Genomic DNA, 14,974 nt, shown 5'->3' on the forward strand with positions numbered 1-14,974 from the left:
GAGTCAATCATGTGCCAGCTACCTGAACCTGGCAGTACTGGTCTTCAGTTTGGGGTACTGGGACTTCAGAGAGCCAGCTTGGTGTAGATAGCCACTTTGGTATAGTGGTAAGGAGTGTGGACTCTTATCTGGGAAGACGGGGTTTGATTCCCCACTTCTCCACATACACCTGCTGATGTGACCTTGAGTCAGTCACAAGTTCTTACAGAGCTGTTCCTCTCAAGAGCAGTTTCTGTTAGAGCTCTCTCAGCTCCACCTACCTCACAGGGTGTCTGTTGTGGGGAGGCAAAGGGAAAGGAGATTCTAAACTGCTCTTACACTCCTTTGGGTAGTAAAGGACAGGGTATAAATCCAATCTCCTGCTCCTCCTCCCTCTTGTTTTATGTTTACTCCCAGTCCTATGCTAAGGTTTTTGTTGTTGTTGTCAAGTCATAGCTGACTTATGGTGACCCTGTAGGGTTTTCAAGACAAGAGATGTTCAGAGGTGGTTTGCCATTTGCCTGCCTATGTGTAGTGACCCTGGACTTCCTTGGAAGTCTCCCATCCAAGTACTAACTGTTGTTGACCCTGCCTAGCTTCTGAGATCTGATGAGATCTGGCTAGCCTGCACTATCTAGGTCAGGGAGTGCAGTTAGGCATACTTGTCAATCAAAATCCATAAACTTAGTGATGCTTCACTCTGAACAGGAGGGAGTAGGGATTGCAAATTAGAACCTAGTGGGAAACGTGGAGCTTGTATAGGAGTGTGCTGCATCAGGTCCTTACTTCCTTACTTGGGGAGGGACGGTGGCTCAGTGGTAGAGCATCTGCTTGGGAAGCAGAAGGTCCCAGGTTCAATCCCTGGCATCTCCAAAAAAGGGTCCAGGGAAATAGGTGTGAAAAACCTCAGCTTGAGACCCTGGAGAGCCACTGCCAGTCTGAGTAGACAATACTGACTTTGATGGACCAAAGGTCTGATTCAGTATAAGGCAGCTTCATATGTTCATATGTTCCTTCGAATCCTTCCTCAAAGCCAACCACCGCCATCAAGTGTTTGACACAGTGTGCCCTCCCTTCTCTGACAAAATGAAGCCTAAGCACATAAGTGAATGGAAGAGCAATTCTAAGCAGGTCTACTAAGAGTCCTACTCAGGTATAGTCAGGGCTTTTTAAAAGCAGGAACAGTGTTTCCTGGAATGCACAGGAATGCATGCAGGGTTGACCCTGGCAAGTACTTGGATGAGAGTCCTCCTCAGAATATTAGGAGTGGGAGGTAGAGGCAGGCTGCATCAAGTCACTTCTCTGAACATCCTCCATGCCCCCTTAGGGGTCACCTTAGGGAACAAGACAGGAAAACATATCTGAGGCTGCCTGTCATAGTAGACAGTTGTAGACAAATGTATGATAATGTGGAATATGTGACTGATAGAAGTATAGCACCTATTTCTATCTATTTTTCTATTTTTATGTTTGTAAACTTTAATTAACCTATGTAATTGAACCATATTTTAAATTATTGTTACCTGTTTTAACCGAATCATGGCTTGCCATGTCTGTGAGCCGCCCTGAGCCCGCCTTTTGGCGGGGGAGGGCGGGATATAAGAATAAAATTTACTTTACTTTACTTACTTTAGACAAGCGGCTGCCTGTTATAGTAGTCAATTGAGCTACAGGGACCCAATATAGACCTATTTGCCACCTCAGGCTTACCTAATACATTGTTTAAATGTGCCTTCTTTTTTTGAGGTTTGGTTGGCCTCAGTTTGATTCACAGCGGTTTTCATGTTGACACCATTTTTGTCAGCATGATGAAACAGCCTTCTTGAAGCTTTGTAAGCAGACTGTGTTCTTTCAGCAAGCCTTCTGATGAGTTCTTAGGAAGACTTGTCTTTTTATTTTCCCATTCGGCCAATGTGTGTTGTCTGTAACTGTATAAAGAGGATTTCTGTTGGCTATACTTTCTGAAGATAGCCAATGGCTGTAGCTTCCCGGGTTCTGGAGCTGATTTTGATTTACATTGGCGTATGTTTACGATTGTATTTTATATTAATTTGATTGCTATCCTCTTTGTGTGAAGTAGAGATGGGATGTAATTTTTAAAACAATGAAATAAAATGGCTTGTTTCAGTACAAAGCAGTTTATCTTCCAAATACTTAATACTTGTGAGATAAGGAATGGAACACAAACTAGAGATGAAAGACGGGAAGCATCTTGTTATCATACAATACATCACACGATAATTAAAGTTCCTTTTATTAAAAAAGCCTTTTCCACGGGACAAAAGCAAACAGGAGTCTTGTGGGACCTGAAAGACTAACAAGGTTTTTAGTCCAGCATAAATTTTCATGGATTAGAGACTCTCCATGAACATTTATACTGGAATGTCATCGCCCTGCACAAGACCCATGTTTGTTTTTGCAGCAACATACTGACAAAGCTACCTCTCCTGAAATATTCGCCATGAGGATTTCAAGAAAAGGTGCTTCACTCAAGGGTACAAATCACAACTGATGGTGTGTAGGTAGGTTTACCAACCTCCAAATGGTGGCTGGAAATCTCCCGGTATTGCAACTGATCTCCATCAGATAGACATCAGTTCACCTGGAGAAAACGGCCACTTTGGAAGGTAGATTTTTATGGCACTTTTTAAGTCCCTCCCCTCCCCAAACCCTGCCCTCCTCAGCTTCCACCTCCAAATTCTCCAGATATTTCCCAACCTGGAGCTGGCATCACTAGGTGTGCATGCAGGGCTTTTTTTGTAGCAGGAACTCCTTTGCATATTAGACCACACAGTCCTGATGTAGCCAATCTTCCTAGTGATTACAGTAGGCCCTGCACTAAGAGCCCTTTAAGCTCTCAGAGGATTGGCTACATCAGGGGTGTGTGACCTAATATGAAAGGTGTTCCTGCTACAAAACAAGCCCTGTGTGTAGGTGTGAGCAGGGCATCACAGGTAGAATATTCAGATCATCTCAGACCACTTCATGCCTAATGCTTTACAATGGTCTTTGTTTACCCAATCAGCTGCCAGTAATCAAGATCTGCATCATAGATGCATGTCTCTAATTTGATTTGTGCACATTACTGTGCCCTTGATGAATGCTATATGCATGTGTGCAATACCCTCACTGAACATCTCTGAGCTGTCATGAAAAATAAAACATTTGGTATATGCAATTGTCTCACAGCAGGGGACCAGGGAGGGCCTCTACTGGCTGCAACCACTCTGGTAAGGGTCTATCTGGGAGGGCCCAGAGCACTCACCCAACCCTGTCTTCCTTATTAGCAAACTTCTATCTGTGACCAAAGAGACATGAAATCCAGGTAGTATAAACAGCAACAGTTTTATTTTAAGTGCTCAAAAACAGTAAGTGGCTTGTAAAAACGTTTAGTGCAACAGTGAATATGAAAACAGTAAGCAGGGGTGGCCAACAGTAGCTCTCCAGATGTTTTTTGCCTACAACTCCCATCAGTCCCAGCCATTGGCCATGCTGGCTGGGTCTGATGGGAGTTGTAGGCAAAAAAAAAACATCTGGAGAGCTACTGTTGGCCACCTTTGGAGCAAAGGTTGGTGTGAAGAAATAAAAGACCTGACACAACTAACTACATGTTCCCTTCCTCTAATTCCAGTTGACTCACCCAACCTCCTTGGATGAGGGATCTCTCCCTAGCTGCAGCCTTCTCCAGCCCAGCCTTCCCAGAGAAAACACACCCTGTCTGTAACTTGGCCTTTTTATGCTTTCCTCCCTGGTCCCACCCTTCTGGGCCAGTTTTCCCTCCAAAACTGCTGCCCACCCAATCAGGGGGACAGAAGGGATCCTGGAAAATGTAGGCTTGTAGGTACTCCAGCACAGGCTTCCCTGGAGACTTTAGGCCTCACTAGGCCTAGGATCACGATGGCAGTGGTTTATCTGCAATAGCCCGCTCACATATGCAAGATATGTGTGACTGTGCTTGTCCCTTCCTCCATTCTGCCCTCATGATAACCCTGTAAAGCAGATTAGGCTGAGAGAGATGAACTGGCTCAATGTCAGCCAGTGAATTGAGTGGGGATTTTGAACCTAGCAATACAATCCTATGCAGTTACATCCTTCTAAGCCTATTGACATTATTTGACTTAAAAAGGTATATATTTGTATAAGCTTTCACTGTAGGTCTCTGAAGGACAACACTCTGATTATTATACAACACTAAGTTATCATCTGCTGTTGCTGCAGCCATCAAGAGATGGACGTGTGTGTGAACTAGATAGGGTTGCAAGCACTGCCTCAGCAAATGTTGAGAAATGTTGGGAATGGTGGATGGAGAAGGTGCAGTTTAAGAAGATATGATATCACTTCCAGGTGATGTTCTAGGAATTTCCCATGTCCTGTGGTAAAGACCATGGAGGCATGGGGGAAATTCCTAGAGTGCTATGGAGACCATTTGTTCTTCTGCTCCTCAGTTTCTCAGTGGTGGGGGGATTGAGGCTGTGGGGAGGCAAATGGCAGGCCTAGAGAACCAGAGCTTACTGAGAGTCAGCTGAATGTGTGAAGCATTGCTTCAAGGCAACATTGGGAGATGTATCTGAATTGGATCTGTGTTTTGTTTTTAGTACATGCAGATAGATACTTCATGTTGTCTTTTACGAAGCAGTGATGGATCTGCATGTGAGAAGCAGTCTGAGTAGACAGTATTTGACTAGAAGGCCACCTCTGCAGATACTTCTTTGATGGGCTCCCTTCTAAATACCAATCTTACTAAATTTCCAAGATTTGATGAGACTGGGCTACATTATGCTTCGTTTCCTCCCATACATCTGTTTAGGATTGTACAATTAGGGTCCATTGAACCAGGATCTAAAGTTGTTTTATTTAATCAATAGTCTTAATGCTGGTTTAGTCCAGCATGTCAATGCAGAAGCCCTGGGTTAATCCTGGCATATTCTGGTGGCAGGCTACAGAGAAACAGCAATGCAACTGGCATTTGTCAAGGAAAACCAAGATTTTAATGATTGTCCTTGAGCAGAATCCTGGCTTCCCAAACTAACCGTGGTTAAAATAAACCACGGTTTTAATGTTATGTTTGACTCGAACCATGGCCTGACTCAATATTAGGCAGCTTTTGATTGGTCCTTTTGCGATAAGGAAGAAAACTGGAAACAGAAAGATGCTTACCTTTCTATAAGGCACATCATGTTGATAATTGAATTCCCTTAAAAATAATTTGTGGCTTAGGTTTCCAACTGGTATGAGGCCAAGTCTTTGCAGTCATTTAGGTCACCCGGAGTCATCCACTGATTGTGGCTTTCTCTAAGATTGCAAATTCCTGAGCTATAGTCAAGCACCGACCTAATAATTATACTTCTATATAGGCAACCACATCTGTACAGCTACTCTTCTGTATGACTGAAATAGAAACTGTTTGGAGGGGTGGGGAGAAAGACAAAAGAAGAACGGGTTGCTTACAGCCTCTCAGGAAGAAAGATGATGTCTTATCCTTGCTCCCCTTCGGTGAATAAAACTTGATGCGATCGGGTCACCGCATGGCAAATGGCGTCAGGATGCAAACGTGTTCTTCATCATTATAGAACTTAAACATTCTCCAGCCTTTTTATTCTGCCCTGTTCATATTTATCTTCTCAGCCCTGCCTTCAATGGGCATCACATTTGTATTGATAAATGGCAGGGACGGGAAGATGTATTGACGGGGAAGCAGACAGTTCCCAATGTAGAAAGTGGGGGGTTTTGCATCTCATTACACCTAGCTTGCTCTTTTTGCCTTTTGAATGCTGTCGATTCGAGCATTATTGCTATTCAGGCTGATAAATGACAGTAATTGTTCTTAAGTTGAAGAGCTGCCTTCTTAATGTGCTGATTTGCTTGGGAATTCTGAGCACCAGGGTTCAACTCGTGCACGACTGGTTCTAACAAAATGGTCTTTTCCAGCTCAGAATAGATAACTTAATTAAATTACTTTTCATGCATTTTGTAGCCAGGCACTTGGGGGGAAAGGGAGGAAAATCATAACAAGATCAGGGAATTCAGAGCAGTTCACCAGAAGGCTAGGTTCAGCCTATTCTCCACCCCCACCCCCTACCCTGTGCAACTACAGGCTAAAAAAAACCCTGAAAGTGTTTTAATTCTACAGCTTTTTAAAGGGAGAAATAAATGGGAAGTTGTTTTTTTTTTTAAGAAGTGAATGGGAATAAGTCCTTATCCCTCCCCTTCAGAACTGCCTTGGTAGTTTCTATGAACCTATTAATATAGTTAGTGTGGTTAAAACCTGACCTGGAGGGGGGAAAGTCCTATTCCTTTGACAGAGGCTTAATGGGATGTTATTTATTACTTCTGTAGCAGGAACTTCTTTGCATATTAGGCTACACCCCTCCCTAGGGTTGCCAAGTCCAATTCAAGAAATATCTGGGGACTTCATTGGGGGTGGAGCCAGGAGACATTGGGGGTGGAGCCAGGAGACATTGGGATGGAGCCAGAAGCAACTTGTGACAAGCCTAATTAAACTCCAAAGGGAGTTCTGGCCATCACATTTAAAAGGACTACAGACCTTTTAAATGCCTTCCCTTCATTGGAAATAATGAAGGATAGGGGCACCTTCTTTTGGGACTCATAGAATTGGACTCCCTGGTCCAATCTTTTTGAAACTTGGAGGGTATTTTGGGGAGAGATTCTGGATGCTATTCTGAAAATGTGGTGCCTCTATCTCAAAAAACAGCCCCCAAGCCCGAGATACCCACATATCAATTCTCCATTATACCCTATAGCAATCGGTCTTCATAGGGAATAATGGAGTGCACAGCAGACATCCCCCCACCCTAAGGTTGCCAAGTCTAATTCAATAAATATCTGGGGACTTTGGGGGTGGAGCCAGGAGACATTGGGGGTGGAGCCAGGAACAAGGGTGTGACAAGCATAATTGAACTCCAAGGGAGTTCTGGCCATCACATTTAAAGGGGCAGCACACCTTTTCAAATGCCTTTCTTCCATAGGAAATAATGAAGGATAGGGGCACCATATTTTGGGGCTCATAGAATTGGACCCCCTGGTCCAATCGTTTTGAAACTTGGGGGGTATTTTGAGGAGAGACACTAGATGCTATACTAAAAATTTGGTGCCTCTACCTCAAAAAATAGCCCCCCCCAGAGCCCCCAATACCCACTGATCAATTCCCCATTATTCCCTATGGGAATCGTTCTCCATAGGGAATAATAGAGTGCCCAGTAGACATTTCCCTCCCCCCTCACACTTTCTAAAGCGGGGGTGGGCCTCCGAACCAGGGAATCCCCTGCCCCCTCCCTCTCTCTCACACACAAATACTTACTGGGTCTTGTTCCTGCAGAACTTTCCTCGCTCTGAAAATGAAAGCAAAAGAAAGGGAGGGGCCGTTCTCTAAGGAAACTGTTACTGATCCTTTCCCATGAAGCCCTTTCTGTTCCCTACTTCCTGCTCAGCCTTAAAGGCACACATTTTAAAAACTGTTCGCAGGTTTCTAAACCTGCAGGAGCTCTAAATCTACAGAATGACTGTGGGGGCGGGGCTTCCCCCGCCGGCCAGCTGGCTGGGGGCGGAGAGAAGCCTGTCAAAACGGGGGATCCCCCGCTGGGACCTGGGGATTGGGAAGCCTACCCCACCCCCCTGCTTTCCTGGGGAGGAACAGGGACTTCAGTGGGAAACAATGACATAGAGTTGGATCAACCCTACAAAGCATCCATTTTCTCCAGAGGAATAGATGAACTGTAACTTCAATGTCCATGCCGATGATGTGGGCTCCACATTGGCATCGGACCTGGTGTCATCCATGGCGGCGCTAGGACTCTCTCAATATGTAACAACTCCCACCCATCAAGCCGGTCGCATCCTGGATTTGATCTGCTTGGGCGGTGAGCATATTTTTGCTCGCCTGTGAAGCCAAATGGACCCTATGCGGTTTCAGATGGCTCTTCAGGATCCTTGCCCTCCTGGTGATTCCCTAGATGAGCTAGCGGAAACCTGGCAAAACAGGCTCACCATGGCCATTGATGAAATCACTCCCAGGTGCCCTCTGTGCCCCCGTACAAAGCTGGTGCCCTGGTATATGCCGGGGCTACGGCAAATGAAACGGAGGCTCAAACGACTAGAGAGGCAGTGGGGACAAGCCCGCAACAAAGTGACAAGAGCATAGGCTTCCCAATCCCCAGGTCCCAGAGGGGGATCCCCCGGTTTTACAGGCTCCCCCCCTCCCCCAGCCAGCTGGCCAGCGGGGGAAGCCCCGCCCCCAGAGCCATCATGCACCTCCATGAACGATTCCCATAGGGAATGATGGGGAATTGAACCACGGGTATCGGGGGCTCTGGGGGGCTGTTTTTTGAGATAGGGGCACCACATTTTCAGTTTAGCATCTAGTGCCTCTCCCCAAAATACCTACCAAGTTTCAAAAAGATTGGACCAGGGGGTCCAATTCTATGAGCCCCAAAAGAAGGTGCCCCTATCCTTCATTATTTCCTATGTAAGGAATGCATTTAAAAATTTGTGCAGTCCCTTGAAATGTGATGGCCAGAACTCCCTTGAAGTTCAATTATGCTTGTCACACCCTTGCTCTTGGCTCCGCCCCAATGTCTCCTGGCTCCACCCCCAAAGTCTCCTGGCTCCACCCCCAAAGTCCCCAGATATTTCTTAAATTGGACTTGGCAACCCTACAAGAGCAGCTTATAGGGTATTTATGAGAACCTATGAGATGGCGGTCAAGGCCGCTAAGAAAGTATCCTTTATGACCATAATCATGTCTGCGAACTCGCGCCCAGCACAATTATTTAGAACAATTCGGTCTCTAACTACCCTACTGATGGGTATACACCAAATGCTAGGGAATTGGATACTGGCTGCGAGGCTTTTGCGAGCTTCTTTGCAGATAAAGTCCTGTCACTCTGCTGCGACCTCCCAGTCACTTTAGAAACAGTAACAGAACTCAAGGCTCCGAGCACATCTGCTAGTCCAGTTTTGGATTCTTTCACTCCACTCAGCATGGAGGAAGTTGACAGAATACTCTCTACTGTATGCCCAACTACCTGTAGGCTGGACCTGTGCCCCTCTTGGCTAATAAAAGCTGGCCGTCAGGGGCTACGGGCTCCCCTAAGGGAAATTGTCAACCAGTCCCTTCTTGAGGGAACCTTTCCCCGGCCTCTTAAGGAGACTGTGGTTCATCCCTTTCTAAAAAAGCCATCTTTGGACCTAGCTGAATTGGCAAACTATCGACCGGTGTCCAACTTGCTGTTTTTAGGCAAGATTATTGAAAGGGCTGTGGCAGTGCAGCTTCAGAGTTTTCTGGATGACTCTTCCATGCTAAACCCACATCAATCCAGTTTTCGTCCGGGTCATGGGATGGAGATGGTACTGGTTGCCCTCACAGATGACCTCCAAAGATACCTGGATAGAGGTGGCTCGGCGGTGCTGATGTTATTAGATTGCCCTCACAGATGACCTCCAAAGACACCTGGATAGAGGTGGCTCAGCGGTGCTGATGTTATTAGATCTGTCGGCAGCGTTCAACATGGTTGATCATCAGTTACTGATCTGTCGCCTTGTCGGTGCTGGAATCCAGAGGTTAGCCTTGCAGTGGCTTTCTTCCCTTCTCCAGGGTCAGGGACAGAGGGTGGCACTAGGGGAAGAACTATCCTGATGACACCCACTTATTTGTGGAGTGCCACAGGGGGCGGTTCTTTTTCCGATGTTATTTAACATCTACATGCGCCCTTTTACCCAGGTTGCCCAGAGGCATGGGCTGGGTTGTCACCAGGATGCTGATGACACCCAGCTCTACCTGTTGATGGGTGGCCAGTCTGATTCCACCCTAGAAGATCTGTCCACAGCATTACAAGCTGTGGCAGGGAGGCTCAGGCTGAATGGACTGAAATTAAATCCGACGAAGATGGAGGTCCTATACCTAAGTTGCCGCAGTCTGGGTCCAGAGGCCCATTTACTAACCTTCGATGGGGCACAGCTTATGCCAGTGCCCAAGGTTAAAAGCTTAGGAGTGCTCTTGGATGGCTCCTTAATGATGGAGATCCAAGTAGCTGCCACTGCCAGGTCAGCTTTTTACCATCTGCGGATAGTAAGGCAGTTGGTTCCCTTTCTAGATCGTGACACCTTGGCTGTGATCTATGCTACGGTCACCTCGAAAGCCCTTTAAAGCCCTATATGGCCAGGGTCCTGCATACCTTAGGGACCGCCTTTCCCCATATATGCCCCAGCAAGCACTTTGGTCCGGAACCCAAAACCGGTTGATGGTCCCCAGCATCAAAGAAGGTAGACTTGCGTCAACAAGAGCCAGGGCCTTTTCCATCGCTGCTCCTAGCTGGTGGAATGAGTTGCCGGAGGAGGTGAGGGCCCTGCGAGAGCTCACAGTTCCGCAGGGCCTGCAAAACGGCACTCTTCCACCATGCTTTTTTATAATGAATCTACGGCGATGGACTGGGCCCAGAAACACCACCAGTGGCTTGCCTGGGACCTCCAGAAGTTTAAAAAATTGACCAGTCTGATTACTACCACTAATATCTTGTTGTCTGGATACATCAAATTAGCAGCAGATGTTTTAAACGTTTTAACATTTTTATATTTAATGTTGTTTGTATTTACTACTAAATGGTTGGGCATGCTGTTGCTGACCCTCGTGTTATTAGCCGCCCTGAGCCTGGGGAGGGCGGGATATAAATTAATAAAATAAATAAAAATAAATAAATAACTCTGGGGGATCCCCATTTCCCACTTGGAGGCTGGCATCCCTGTGCCAGTTGCTGACAACTGGTTGGCAACCCTAATTTCCACACTCCAAGCCTCTGTTTAGAGGGCAGGGCATTTTTTCTGTAGGCCAGTTGGCCCCTCTGTCAGAAGTGGCTCTTACAGTGGCTTACATGGTTCTCCTGCCCTCATTTTACTTTCACAACAACCTTGTGAGGTAGGTGAGGCTGACAGAGAGTGAGCAAGTAATATGTGATCATGTACATTTGATCAGATGGGGGGGGAGGTAGCTCCCTCCCTTTGCTTCTGACAAGGCAAGGCACTCTTTGGAACAGAGGGCAAGAGCACAAACTCTGAGATGCTTCCCCTGTTCTACACAATTCCTGTTTCTATTGGGTCCCTTCTGATACTTCTGTTTCTTCTAAAACAGGTAGAGAAATTGTGCCAGGGCATAGAAAGCAACGCCATTTGAGTGCATTATTATACCCATGTGGATGGTGCCATGGTTGGTGGAAGAGTTGCTCTTCAGGAGGTTCCCAGATATCCAGGGGCAAAAGATCCCCTGTTCCTTCAACAGAGTAGCCATGTCAGACACCCCAATAGCGGTGGGAGGTTCCTGACTCCCAGGCCCCACTTCTCTGCCGTTGATCAGCTGGCCGGTGGGGGTGGGGGTGGGGGTGGTGGTCTTACCACAAAAAAGGGAGGAATACCTGATGTTTTAGTGATGTGCCTACATGAGTTCATTGTGACCCGGGAGTGACATAGGCATGTTGGGGTGACACTCTGTTTTTTTCGCCAAAAGCTCTAACGGTAGAAGTAAATTCTACCATAAAGTTTTTGTCCAAAAACCAGAGCGTCGCCTATGTCACTTCCGGGTCACGTTGGAAGTCACATGGGCACATTGCTGCAATGTTGGATGAAACTCTTTCTCCTGGTAAGCCCCATCCCCTGCCAGTTTCCAGGAGTGACCTGGCAACCCTGCAACAGAGGCTTAATATGTGGGAAAGGATAGAATATCGAAAAAATATCAGAAAAATCATTTAGATACACGGTAACAGCAGTTACATTTGCAACAAAATGGAAAGCAGAAAAGTACCCAACCTGAGAGGATTGGAAAGGCAAATTAGCTGAATACACAGTAATGGCAAAACTAATGAGTTATGTAAATAAAAGGTTGATCAAAGAATTCCAGGATAAATGGAAAGCTTACAGTTTATATTTTATTTAATTACTGGGGAGAAAAGACGGAAGTTACTGAACGGTTATTGAAATGTCTGAAGTGTTTGAAAAAAGTGAGAAAGTGTGAAAAGAGAGGGGCTTATATAAAATTCACCATATAATAATTATATAATAATTATCATATGACTTTGTTATGTGTTATATGACTCTATTCTATTTTAAGAAATTTTTAAAAACTATTAATATGGTTACAAGGCATTATATAGAGTAGTTTATGGCTTATGTTAATATTAAGTATTCAGCATTATGAAATCACCATTTAAGTAATATCATTTGAAGCTTGGTTAAGAATTAATTTTCACTTGTCATAATCATGGATCTCTCTCTCTCTCTCTTTCTTTTTCATCTGTTGTCTATGGATAATTGGAATATGCTTGGAATATCTTTTTTCTTTTTTCCTCTCCTCTAATTAAAAAAACAAAACAGAAAAGGATACTTGAAGGTTTGCATGACATGGAGCTAAATAATATCACCTGATAATCGCTGCAGATCAAACTGAAAGTACAGAAGCAGCTAGAGAAACCTGTTTAAAAACTGGAAACCTTTCCTTGCTTGGCATGCAGAAGGTCCCTGCTCCAGTCCCCAGCATTTCCAGTTAAAAGGGTCCGGTAGTTGGTGATATGAAAGACTTTTACCTGAGACCCTGGAGAACTGCTGCCAGTCAGAACAGGCAAGACTGACCTTGACAGAACAATAGGCAAACTAGGTAAGACAGCATCTTCATGGTACAGGCAAACACTCATTGAGTTACATTATGATGACAGACTGAATAGTCTTGGAGCTGGTATGTGATTCTCTGGTGTGTTTAGCTTGGATGTCTTATGGGAATAGGCAAGAAATTGTCTGGTTCTAAACAATGACAGCAGATCATGTATTTATTTGATTGATTTGTAGCCCCCCCCCTTTCTTCCTAATATGAGCCCCGTGGCGCAGAGTGGTAAAACTGCAGTACTGCGGTCTGAACTCTCTGCTCATGACCTTAGTTCGATTCCGGTGGAAGCTGGATTCAGGTAATTGGCTTCAGGTTGACTCAGCCTTCCATCCGTCTGAGGTCGGTAAAATGAGTACCCAGCTTGCTGGGTGGAAAATGTAGATGACTGGGGAAGGGAATGGCAAACCACCCTGTAAAAAGTCTGCCGTGAAAACGTCGTGATGCGATGTCACCCTAGAGTTGAAAACGACTGGTGCTTGCACAGGGGACCTTTCCTTTCTCCCTAACGGGTATCCAAAGCAGCTTATATTCTTCTCCTCTGTTCCATTTTATCCTTGCGACAATCGCACAAGGTAGTTTAGGCTGAGTGAGTGGCCCAAGGTCACCCCGGAGAGCTTTTATGGCATGTGTGGAGATTCAAACCTGGGTCTTCCAGATACTAGCCTAACACTCTTAACTAGGAATGGACATGAACTGGGGAAATGCAGTTCGATTCATGGTTTGTGACGTGCCTGGTTTCACAAACCACGAACCATCATGAACTTTCAAGAGCCAAACAAACTAGTTTGGTCTGTGATGAGTAGAATTCTAGCAGGAGCTCCTTTGCATATTAGACCCTTGATGTAGCCAATCCTCCAAGAGTTTACAAGGCTCTTTTCTGTAAGCTCCAGGAGGATTGGCTACATCAAGGGTGTGTGGCCTAATATGCAAAGAAGCTCCTGCTAGAATTCCACCCCTGGTCTGTGAGGTTTATGGCCCAGTAGAATCCCCCCTCCCCCAGCAAGTTAGAGACATCAAACTCACAGTGAACCTCCAGCTGACTCTTCTTTACTCTCCCTCCAAGTTTGGTGAGAATTGGATTTACAGGTTCCATGTTATGCACCCCCCAAAGAGGGTGCCCCATCCTCCAGTGTTTCAAATGGGGGGGGGGAACAGAAAAAAAAAAAGCAAGGGCAATAGGAGCCCTGCAGAACAGAATCAAGGTCCCAGAGAATCTCTGTAATAGAAACTGAAGGTGGGGAGCATTTTTGCAAGCCCAGGAGAACCAGTTTAAACTGGTCTAAGTGTCATCCCTATCAGGTTTAAACTGGTTTATGTGTCCTCCCTAGCCCCACAAAAATGAAGAGGGTGGGCAGGAATTTGTTATGGAAGACAAGATAAATGACCAAAAAGGTGATATAAGTTTGTAGTGTGAAAATCCCATCTAGTTCTCCTCCTGTCTTAATAAGCACTTCTTCCTGTTGCTTACTGACTTTACCTTGCATGCTTGCTTTAAACTGGGTGTCCCAAGTCCTGTTAATCTTGTGGGTATTTTGGAACAGGATGGTCTTAGTGACTCAGGCGTCCCGGGAAAAGTCAATGATGTCTCCCCCTTAATTCCCATGCAACCTACTCAGAACAAGAATAATCTACCCAGTTTTCACAATGCACATCCCTTCAAAAATGCACCAGAATTTGTATTTTGACAATTACAATGGAAAAAGAGCACCAACTGGATTGGTCATGTTTAAAAAGGCTCTACCTATAAGAACAAGTGAAAAAGCTCATTTAGGAAGGGCAGGTGGACTAAAGAGAGCCAGTTTGGTGTAGGGGTTAAGTGCATGGACTCTTATCTGGGAGAACTAGGTTTGATTCCCCACTCTTCCACTTGTAGCTGCTGGAATGGCCTTGGGTCAGCCATAGCTGTCATAGGAGTTGTCCTTGAAAGGGCAGCTGCTGTAAGAGCTTTCTGCGCCCCACCTACCTCACAAGGTGTCTGTTATGGGGGGGGGAGGTAAAGGAGACTGTGACCACTCTAAGACTCTGAGATTCAGAGTATAGTGTGGGATATAAATCCAATATCATCATCATCTTCTTCTTCTAAAACTAGCTGATGCTGGGATTTTTTTTTTGCATCAGGGAAAACAGAAACACATGAAAACACTATCAGGTTTTTCATTTTATACATGGGGTGATGTGATTGATGGATTCTTCAGTAGGTTATGCAGTATGTCACCCGCAAGGGATGTTCAGGCTTCTCCAGTGCAGGGCTCTGAGCATTTGCCCTGGCTGTCATATGGGGAAGACCACTCCAGCTTAAAAATTTTTAACAAAGGGTAATGGGTGCCACTTAGG

The sequence above is a fragment of the Heteronotia binoei genome, chromosome 14 (genome assembly GCF_032191835.1).
Source record: "Heteronotia binoei isolate CCM8104 ecotype False Entrance Well chromosome 14, APGP_CSIRO_Hbin_v1, whole genome shotgun sequence".
Taxonomy (NCBI): domain Eukaryota; kingdom Metazoa; phylum Chordata; class Lepidosauria; order Squamata; family Gekkonidae; genus Heteronotia; species Heteronotia binoei.